Here is a 10,641-nt window from a genome sequence, read left to right as displayed (position 1 = left end):
TCTGAAAACTGCTGCTTTGGCTTTCATTTCTCACATCTTCTTTCTCAGTCCTCATTCCTGCCCTGAGCAGTAATGCTTGTTTAAATTGATAGATTCCATGTTTGTTTGTTTTTAAAAAAGATCATCCAATTAAATTTCTAGACTTTCAGATATTGGCATTTCAGTGTTTTGAATATGGATGATTGATTTTTTGGAAATTCATAAAGGGTTTCCCCTCAAAATTGTGGTCAGTTTTGCATATTAGTCATTTGAAAGGGAAACAGGGAAGGAAATGGAAATTGGTAGTCAAAACTTGAGATGGCCTGGAATGGCTTTTATCCTTGATTATTCAGGCTTTTGCCAAAAAGTTTATTTGTTATATAATTGTTCAATAATACAATATATAAGGAAAAAAAGGAAACATAACAAGACACACAAATACAATACATATATTTATTAAACCAACTGATATTACTCATCTTGAATAATAAACATAAAATAACTAATGACCTAATTAACACTGTAAACACGAACAAAACTAAACTAAACATTGGACAAAATAGTTCAAGTGCAAGTTTATTCTGTGTTAAAAAACCAGACCCTTGCATATATTAGATTAAATACACTCTGACTAATACTAACACAAAACTCACTAACATAATATAACCATAACAAAAAAAGATGCTGATTCCTCATTCCAAACTAAAATAAAAAGCAAAAATCCAAGAAGAAATATATTAATCTAATATCACATATCTTAGTAAATGAATGTATTAAAGCTAGATCAAATCCACAAATCATCACCTTACCTGGAATGTTTTGACTTTCAGGTTTTATGATTTTTTTATCTTTCTTTTTTTTAATACCTGAATTTGTATATGTACATAATGGAGATTGGACCTTGAAGATCGGACCAAAGTCTAACACATATACAAACAACTGACTAACAAATGACTCAAAGTTAAGAATGGGGGTGAGACAACAGGAAGTGAAAGAAATCTATTCCTAGGAAGGGTGTGATGATCCTTACCTCGTAGGCCGCAATAGGAGCCTTAGATGTCAGTAAGCCGGCCTCCATTGTGAGAAGGTAATCCAGGGAGACAGACATCTTAGGAGGGTTAGAATAGAATAGAATAGAATAGTGGGAGGAGTTGGAGCTATCCCTGTATTGGCTAAGGAAGAATGGGAGGAGTTTAGCGGAGAGAGGAATAAGCTGGCAACTTGTCACAGAGGGGGAAGAGGAATTTGGCTTTGAAGGGAGAGGGTGGCAGAGCTTTGGGTGAGCACAGATTTTTACTGACAGAGAGTTTTGGGGCAGATGATTCGACATCTATTTGGCCAGAAGGGTCAAAGTAGAAACCTGTGGGCTTGTGTTGGATTGAGAACACAAGTGTTTTACTCTCTGAAGTCAGAGTAGATTAGCTGGTAGTGAACTCTGTTAAGAGGGAAGCTATTTACTCTGGGGACATCCGGGTTTGGTTTGTCTGAGGGACTCACTGCTACTAGACCAGGGTAGAGTGAGGGATCTAGCTCACATTTAAGTTCAGAAACCTATTCTAGTAACCACTAAGATTATTGTGCTCTGTAACCATTTAAGCTTGTGTGCCTCATTAAGAAGACAGTTGTTTGTTTCAAATATCTTAATAAACTTAATCGCTAGTTCACTGTTTAAACAGCCTCAGCAGTGATTCATTCTATTAGGATATTTCCAGTGAATTTTAACATCCTTACATTTCAGTCACTTTGAAGAGAGCCGGTAAAGGAGGGTTGGTGGATAAGAAGATTTACCTCAGGGACAACAACATCTTTAGTATTCTTTGGGTGGTGGCAGCAACTACAATCAGTCTATATACGTTACCTCATCAATCTTTTAAATGCTCCATGCCAAGAAACATATCCCCACCAGATCGGGGGTTGTGGGATTTGTAGTATTTTTGAGATCTCTTCCCTCGTATGTGTGATCTTTTCGTTATAATTGATGAACAGTGGTGGGATATATTAGAGCAGTGTTTCTCAACCTTCCTAATGCTGCGACCCCTTAATACTGTTCCTTAATACTGACACCCAAACATCACATTATTTTCGTTGCTACTTCACAACTATAATTGTGCTCCTATTATGAATCGTAGTGTAAACATCCGATATGCAGGATATATTTGCATTCACGGGACCAAACTGGGCACAAATATCCAATAATACAACCAAATTTGAATACTGGTGGGGTTGTGAAGAGGATTGATTTTGCCATTTGGGAGTTGTAGTTGCTGGGATTTATAGTTCACCTCCAATCAAAGAGCATTCTGGAATCCACCAACAACGGAATTGAACCAAATTTGGAACACAGACCTCCCATGACCAATAGAAAATATGGAAAGGGTTTGCTGGGCATTGACCTTGAGTTTTGGAGTTGTAATTCACCTACATCTAGAGGGCACTGTGCACTCAAACAATGATGGATCTGGACCGAACTTGACACAAATACTCAATATGCCCAAATGTGAATACTGGTGGAGTTTGGGGAATATAGACCTTGACATTTGGGAGTTGTAGTTGTTGGGATTTATAGTTCACCTACAATCAAAGTATTCTGTTCTCCACCAAGGATAGAATTGAACCAAACTTCCCACATGGTTTTTGGCGACCCTTCTGACACTCCCTCGCGACCCCCAGAGGGGTCCCGACCCCCAGGTTGAGAAACACTGTATTAGAAAAACAATAATCCTCCAGGATCAGTATTGATGTTTTCGTTATAAAGGGAAATTCACTTCATGAAGAAAAGGTGTCTCAACTAAAGCTTTATCGCCAATCCTTATTTCCACAAGTCAAAATTTTCAAAATCCAGTTATCACAGGTACAGAAAGTGAAGGAAAATCTTCTGGACAGGGGCACAGAGAGCAAAACAAACCCTATGCTATCCAAAGCTTTATATATATATTTGGCTGGAGTTATACTTTAAACATGTACCTGTTCCGACTTACATACAAATTCAACTTAAAAACAAACCTACAGAATCTATCTTGTTTATTACTTGGGGGTGCCTGTATACCTTATATGCCTAGCACATCTCTCCTTCTCAAATGCCAGCAAAAAAAGATCTGCATGATTTTTTCTGATTGGTTCTGGCAAGGCTAAAGGGGGTGTTGGGGGGTGGGTGGCATGTGGGTGCTCTTATCTCATGGCAGTCGAATACAGCCGCAGATCAGCCACCATGTTTCCCATTATTGCCAGTCTCCGGCTGTCCTGCCCCCCATTCCGGGGATTCAATTGCTGATTATAGAGGAATTCCCCAAATACGGGACACCACCTATTATTATTCTGTCTATATATATCGCTTGTACAAAGTAACATAAACAAAGTTCTTGTTCTGATGAATGTACAATCAGTGGGCCAAGCTAGATGTAATATTAGTACTTAATATATGTGTGCCTCTGGGGTTTTAACATGCAAATAACAGCCTTAGGGTGCTGATGATTTTTGAGGTTTCAGTGGATGAGGAGCTTAAATTTCTTCCTTTTCTATGGACTTATGAATATTTGTTCCTGTGGAGCTACAACTGGCATTCTTAGGATTTCAGAAAGCTATAGTATGAGAAGAGTTTGAAGTACCCTCCCTGCTGCAAATCCAATAATGTCCACTATCAATGGCACCTGGAATTTTCATTTTTAAAAACACGCAAATGCATTTTAATGAAATATCTGATTTGATTTTTACCCAAGCATAAAAGCAAAGAGGGGAAAGTGAAACTGGACGGTGTATATTGTTAATTTTATATGCTATCATCTGTTTTAATGATTCTTACTTTTGGTATAAATGTGTATTTGTTTTAGGATTTTGGTGGAATGGGTATTTACTTATGTTTGTTGTACGGTATTGAATATTTGCAAATTTTGTCCCTTTAGGGAAATAAGATGGTATATAGAATCATAGAATCAAAGAGTTGGAAGAGACCTCATGGGCCATCCAGTCCAACCCCCTGCCAAGAAGCAGGAATATTGCACTCAAATCACCCCTGACAGATGGCCATCCAGCCTCTGTTTAAAAGCTTCCAAAGAAAGAGCCTCCACCACACTCCGGGGCAGAGAGTTCCACTGCTGAACGGCTCTCACAGTCAGGAAATTCTTCCTCATGTTCAGATGGAATCTCCTCTCTTGTAGTTTGAAGCCATTGTTCCGCGTCCTAGTCTCCAAGAAAGCAGAAAACAAGCTTGCTCCCTCCTCCCTGTGGTTTCCTCTCACATATTTATACATGGCTATAATATCCCCTCTCAGCCTTCTCTTCTTCAGGCTAAACATGCTCAGCTCCTTAAGCCGCTTCTCATAGGGCTTGTTCTTCAGACCTTTTATCATTTTAGTCGCTCTCCTCTGGACACATTCCAGCTTGTCAATATCTCTCTTGAATTGTGGTGCCCAGAATTGGACACAATATCCCAGGTGTGGTCTAACCAAAGCAGAATAGAGGGGTAGCATTACTTCCCTAGATCTAGACACTATGCTCCTATTGATGCAGGCCAAAATCCCATTGGCTTTTTTTGCCGCCACATCACATTGTTGGCTCATGTTTAACTTGTTGTCCACGAGGACTCCAAGATCTTTTTCATACGTACTGCTCTCGAGCCAGGCATAAAGTGTTATAATATTATTATTATATAAATAACGTTTTATTATTATATGAACTTATGTATATGGACTTCAGTCTCATTTCGAACTGTATTAGTTGGGTCAATGCCTATTTAAATTTATTTTTGTATGGTCATATTTTCTTTCGTTCGATATTGTTCTTGCTTTTTTGTTTTGTTTTGGGTTTTTTTGCAATGGCTGTGTACCATGTATAGATCAAAGCCAACAGCTGTGTGTCCCCAAATCTACATACTTTTTAGGATGCTCCAAGTTTCATAAACCAAAAGACCATGCAAAATGGAAGTCATGCCTGTGGATGTGAAGATCTGTGGTCACTTTCCCATTTAGCAATCTCCTTTTATCTTTATTCAAACCAAAATAAAGGATGTCATCATATTGCCAAAGTTAGCCTGAAAAGATTAAGTAAGTTATCTCATTTGCTATTTTATTCCAACAGTATGTGCTTTCTTCAATATTCAATTAATGTTGACCCATTAAGATAATGTTCAGGTGACTTTGCTCGTATAATGCCAGAGTTTGAAAATTACTTTACAAAGTACCTGTTATTATAAGTTATTCCTAGGACCACTACTCAGCTTGAAAAGTGCAGGTTTTTAAAAAAGTATTTAATTTTACAATTCTCCAAAAGTAACCAAATAGCTCATTATTATTATTATTATTATTATTATTATTATTATTTAAAAAAATCTGAATTATACACTCTGGTGGACTGTGCTCTCCATCTTGTTGCTTTACCCACTGACAACACATAAGTCATCACTTCGGCCATGTGGTACTAAGTTTACAGATACTGCACAAAAAGTAACATTATCCATATTAAAGTTACTTTTATAGCTAGCACATGACTTATTGGGGAAAAGAATTAATTGCAAGTAACGAATTATGCCCAAATTGATACAATTTGAGGGTCAGGATTTTCTTTCTGAGAACTGGAAACCAGAGAATAACAGAGTTAGAAGAGATCACAAGGACCATCCAGTCCAACCCCCTGCCATCAAGGAACACACAATCAAATCATTCTCAATAGATGTCAGGAGTACTTTGTGCTGTCTCTGCTTAGCAGGTGATTCAACTGGATGAATCTTGTAGTTTCTTCTAACTTTATGGTTCTATGCGGATGGACTTTGCTTAAAAACCTCCTGAGAAGTAGATTTTGCCATTCTCCAATGCAGCATATTCCACTGTCAAAAATGTCTTCCTAAGGTTTAGATATAATCTGTTTTACTGCAATTTGAATCCATTGCTCCATGTCCAAGGGCCTTGCCGCACTGAGATATGAATGCATGGAGCAGTGGGGGGATTTGCCACACATTGTGGCAAATCCATGGGGCAATGAGGTCACGAAGAGTCGGAAAAAACTGAATGAATGAACAAAAACAGGATTCTTTGCCCCCTTTTTGCTAAATTTGTTAGTATTGTAATGTATGAAAAATTAACTGATAAATTAGGATTAATACAAGTATAATAAATATCTACTTTTAACCTAAAAGTGTTTAGCATAAATATGAACATTTAAGTATGAACATTACATAGTGTTATTTTTTTTACCAATTTTCATGTCTGCAGTAATGCTGGTGAAGAAATGTATTTTGATGTGAATGTAATCAAGGACAATAAACTGCAGAAGACATGTAGCATTCTGAGGACGAGAACATAACATTGCCTTCTTGCTGTTTTATAGCATTCGTTTTATTGTTTTATGGATATCAAATAAATTTTCAGAGTCACTTTGGGCCATTTATATGACATCCATGATAAGGCCAGAGGCTTGCTAGGGAAACAGTTAAATGGAAGTAGAAAACATAGTATATTCTACTAACAAACAAATAGATAATATCATTTGATCAATATACTTCTTTTTTGTTTGTTTGTTTCAGAAAATGCTGGATAAATGGGCATAAACAGCTTCAGTTCTTTGTGGTTTTAAATATATATTCTGAACATGCCATCTTGGAAACTATAAATTGCTTCAGTATATCATTGTGTTTGATTAAGAATGTGTGTTGGGGTAATAATCTAATGCCCATCTCCCATTTTTATAAATATTTATCACCAGCAAGACTGTGTTCATTATCCATGATGTTACATCAGATTTCAAAGTCTCAGTCCTTGGTCTAATGAGAAAAGAACATAATGATCATAGTTGTTAAATTGATCCAGTAGATTCAAGTATTACATCACAAACTAGACTTTCCCAAATGGGGAACCACAATGGAGAAAGCAGTCTGGCATTAATAGATACCTCTATTTATGACATCTCCGACAGACAAGAAACCTAGGGTGCTTTCTGAGTCCTTAGTGGGATGGAAAGCCCTACCAGTCACCAAAGTGAAACAGCTACCACAGGCAGATGTTGGGAATCGGCTGAAGCAATTCCTTAGCTATTTTGTCGAAGGTTTTCATGGCTAGAATCACTAGGTCGTTGTAGGTTTTTTCGGACTATATGGCTATGTTCTAGAGGCATTCTCTTTTTTGTTTGGTTTGTTTTGTTTTTTGTTTTGGAAAATTCTGGATAAATGGATAAATGCCTCTAGAACATGGCCGTATAGCCATATAGCCCGAAAAAACCTACAACAATCCAATTCCTTACCTGTTCTTTCAAAATGAGAATGTAAGCCTTCATTTCTTTAATTCTTGCAAATGAAATTGGAAGCATTCCAATTGTTTCTCCATTATGGATGAGAAAATGAATGTTTTTATGTTTTTTGGATTATTTCTAATATTCAGGACTTCATAGTGAAAATTTTGCAAAGGCCCCCTTTTCTCCCCTAAACCAAAACTTTCACTTTCACACAGAGGAGAAAAACACATACCAGTGGGCAGTTTTTTCAGTGGGACGTCTTGACATGTTTACACACCTTTTTTTGTAAAATTTGGGGAGAATTCTGACTATTCTTTCCATCCCTGCTCCTGAATCAACAGGCATTTCCCCTCCATTGGAAGAAAGAGTGTGCCATTCGGTTTGTTTTATCCCTTGAATGCAGGGGCGGCTCAACCCATTACGCAAAGTAAGCATTTGCAGTATAGTTGATTTTGCCCAGGGCTGCTCTTGAGGCGCTCTTGGGGGAAAATAGACCTTGACATATGTCTGGGATGTATAGTTCACCTACAATCAAAGAGCATTCTGAACTCCACCAATGATGGAATTGAAGCAAATATGGCACACAGAACTCCCACGACAAACAGAAAATATATATCAGTGATTGATTGGGGGAGGGGTGCCAAAATACTTTTTGCTTACTATTGAAAATTACCTAGGGTTGCCTCTGCCTGAATGGTCCATTACTGCCAGGTATGACAAAGAATACTGACCCATGGACGGTATTCAACTGGCAACCCAGACAGTTGCTGTGTGTTCAAAGGGGAATCCCATTCCACAGACATCAAAATGCCTTAATCAAACCCCAGTTGGATGCCATGTTGGGTTTCATGCTTCAAAGGCTACATTTGACTTGGTAGGTTACATAGTTTACAGACCTGATCCAACCCCAGGAGTGGTTTTGTATTAAAGTGCCTGTGTTTCCACCAAACTGAAACTCACAGTTTAAATCGTTGGGTTATTAACAGTAAGAATTTTAACTGTAGCTTGATGCCATGGTTATTGCTGAACCTATGTAAGTATCTTCTAGTCCATTGGATCAGGCCTTATGGGACTTTTCAGGTGATTTGGCATGATGCTGTGAACAAGACTTTTGGATTATTCCCTCCCACTATGTGTGAGCTTGCCCACTTTCATTAATAAAATCTAGTATGACTGGGCAGGTCCAGGAGATTATAAATGCCTCACTTTGCCAGGGGAAGATCTAGGGCTGGGCGGTTTCGTTTCGTTAATTCGTAATTCATTAAAAATTCGTTATTTTTTTTGTTAACGAAGCGATAACGAACCATTCTGGAGGAACTTAAAAACGAAATGAATTTTTCAATTCGTTTCGTAAATGCTTCGTATTTCGTTATGTATTCGTTTTGTTATTGGTTTGAGGTCGTTTCGTTATTATTTCCGCATGTCTGGGGCAAGTTTTATAGTTGTTTTTTGTTTAATTAGTGAAAAAAATATAATATCACACCAACAGTCAACAACAGAGGGAGAGGGAAGCTTCAGAAGTTTTTTTAGCGTATTGCGCGATCGCGTCCGCCATTAACGAATCGATTTGTTATTGTTTCATTATTGTTTTGTAATTTTTTTACCATTTACGAAATTTCGTAAATATCGAACTTTTTTTAAGGAAAATTTCGGAATTCTTTTAAATATCGAAACGCAAAAAACCCCAAAAAACGAATCGATTTTAGAAACAAATTTTTCCGTTGTTACCCAGGCCTAGAAGATACCTATAGACATGAAAAATGAATTGATGCATCTCCTGTTGAATAGAATCATTCATGATAATGAACATTGTTAAAATTGGACAACTTCAACAATTCTTGCAAGAAACGTTACCTGGGCCCATTTCAGTCTGATTTAAGGCCAGAGCACAACATGACCTCAATTACTCTGACTGCATCCAATGGAAGGCAGGGGTTGAGTGCTTCCCTGATAACCTTCTTGGATCTCTCAAAGGATCTCAATACCATTAATCATGGCATCTTCTTGGACAAACTCCAGCAGATAACAGTAGGAGGCACTATGTTGCCATGGGACCAGATCATGTATTCTCCTTTGGCCATTAAGCTGTAGTTTATTTTGTTCAATATATTTATGGAGCTTCTGTGGAAGATCATTAGAAATCTTGAGGTCATAAAAATAAGGCTCTGTGGACTGACTCTCAATTCTTCCTGAAAGCACAGGTATAGCTTGGGTGGGTTTTTTTTTTCAGGGAAGAGCAATGTACAAATGTGTGTAGTGGGTAGAGATGGAAAGACTTGGAAAAAAGACATAAATATTGGGGAGGGGGTGGAAAAATGGGGAAAAAAATGCCTCCCTCAATGTTTCAATTTTTTCCAGGCCTTCCCATCTCTAGTGCTGGGGGAGAGACAATGTAAATTCCTCATGCAAGCATCTTGAACATATTCTCATATGGCAAAGGCTCCAAGAAAACTATAGTTTTCTCATTTACATTTCACAGGCAGATGTACAGGATCCATTTTCAGGTATTGTCCCCGTTTGTACAGGCCCGTAGCCAGGATTTTGATTTGGAGGGGGGCTGAGTTTTTTCAGGGGGGGGGGGGGTTGGGGGGGCTGAGTTTCGGGGGGGGCTGAGTCTGTGTGAAAGAGGGTCTACCCTAGCAAACCTTTTGTATCATTACCCCAATACCCCCATGCATATGGGATATATTGAGTATGGTGATCAGATCATGAAATGAATAAACATAACAGTTTAAATAATGCACCAGTAAGGCCTTTTCATGAACCACCATGAGAATTTCGGAGGGGCTGAAGCCCCTCAAGCCCCCCCCTCCCCCCCCCCCCCCCCCCCCCCCGCTACATGCCTGGTTGTGTACATTCATCTTTGTGATACATTTGCTGAAGGAATGCTCAGTTGGACGGAGAACAGATTCAGTCTTCTTAGATACAAAACCAATAGGAATAAATGAGTCTGACAACAATTCCAAGGTATTACTTCTGTCAAACCAATAACAATAACATAAAGGGTTTTTTAAGACTTTGTGCCAAACATATCTTTTATTTGAGAAACTACTGGGAGTTGATGAAAATGTCTTGCTAACTGTACAAAGTATAGATTGCATGCCTTCCAGGTATAAAATATCAGACGGAATGCTATGAAAATAAATAACTTCTAACAAACAAGAAGGAGAACATATCAAACTGTTACTTCTTAAAACATACTGTAAATAATAAAAAATTACCAGTCCTTCTACACAATAAATATTAAGAAAACAATGACATATTTGAAATGTACTCATATAAATTAACAACTTTAATTACATTAGCCGAATGAACATTGGTTAAAGCACTGCATGTAGTATGCAAAATAAAAGTAACCAATAACAATAAAACTTTTTTTAAAAAAAGCCCAACAAAGTATCAATATATCTTGGCAGCTGTGTTGCATGTAGTTGTGTACATACA

This window comes from Anolis sagrei, chromosome 6 (genome assembly GCF_037176765.1).
Source record: "Anolis sagrei isolate rAnoSag1 chromosome 6, rAnoSag1.mat, whole genome shotgun sequence".
Classification (NCBI taxonomy): Eukaryota; Metazoa; Chordata; class Lepidosauria; order Squamata; family Dactyloidae; genus Anolis; species Anolis sagrei.
Note: the sequence above shows the minus strand (reverse complement) of the source record.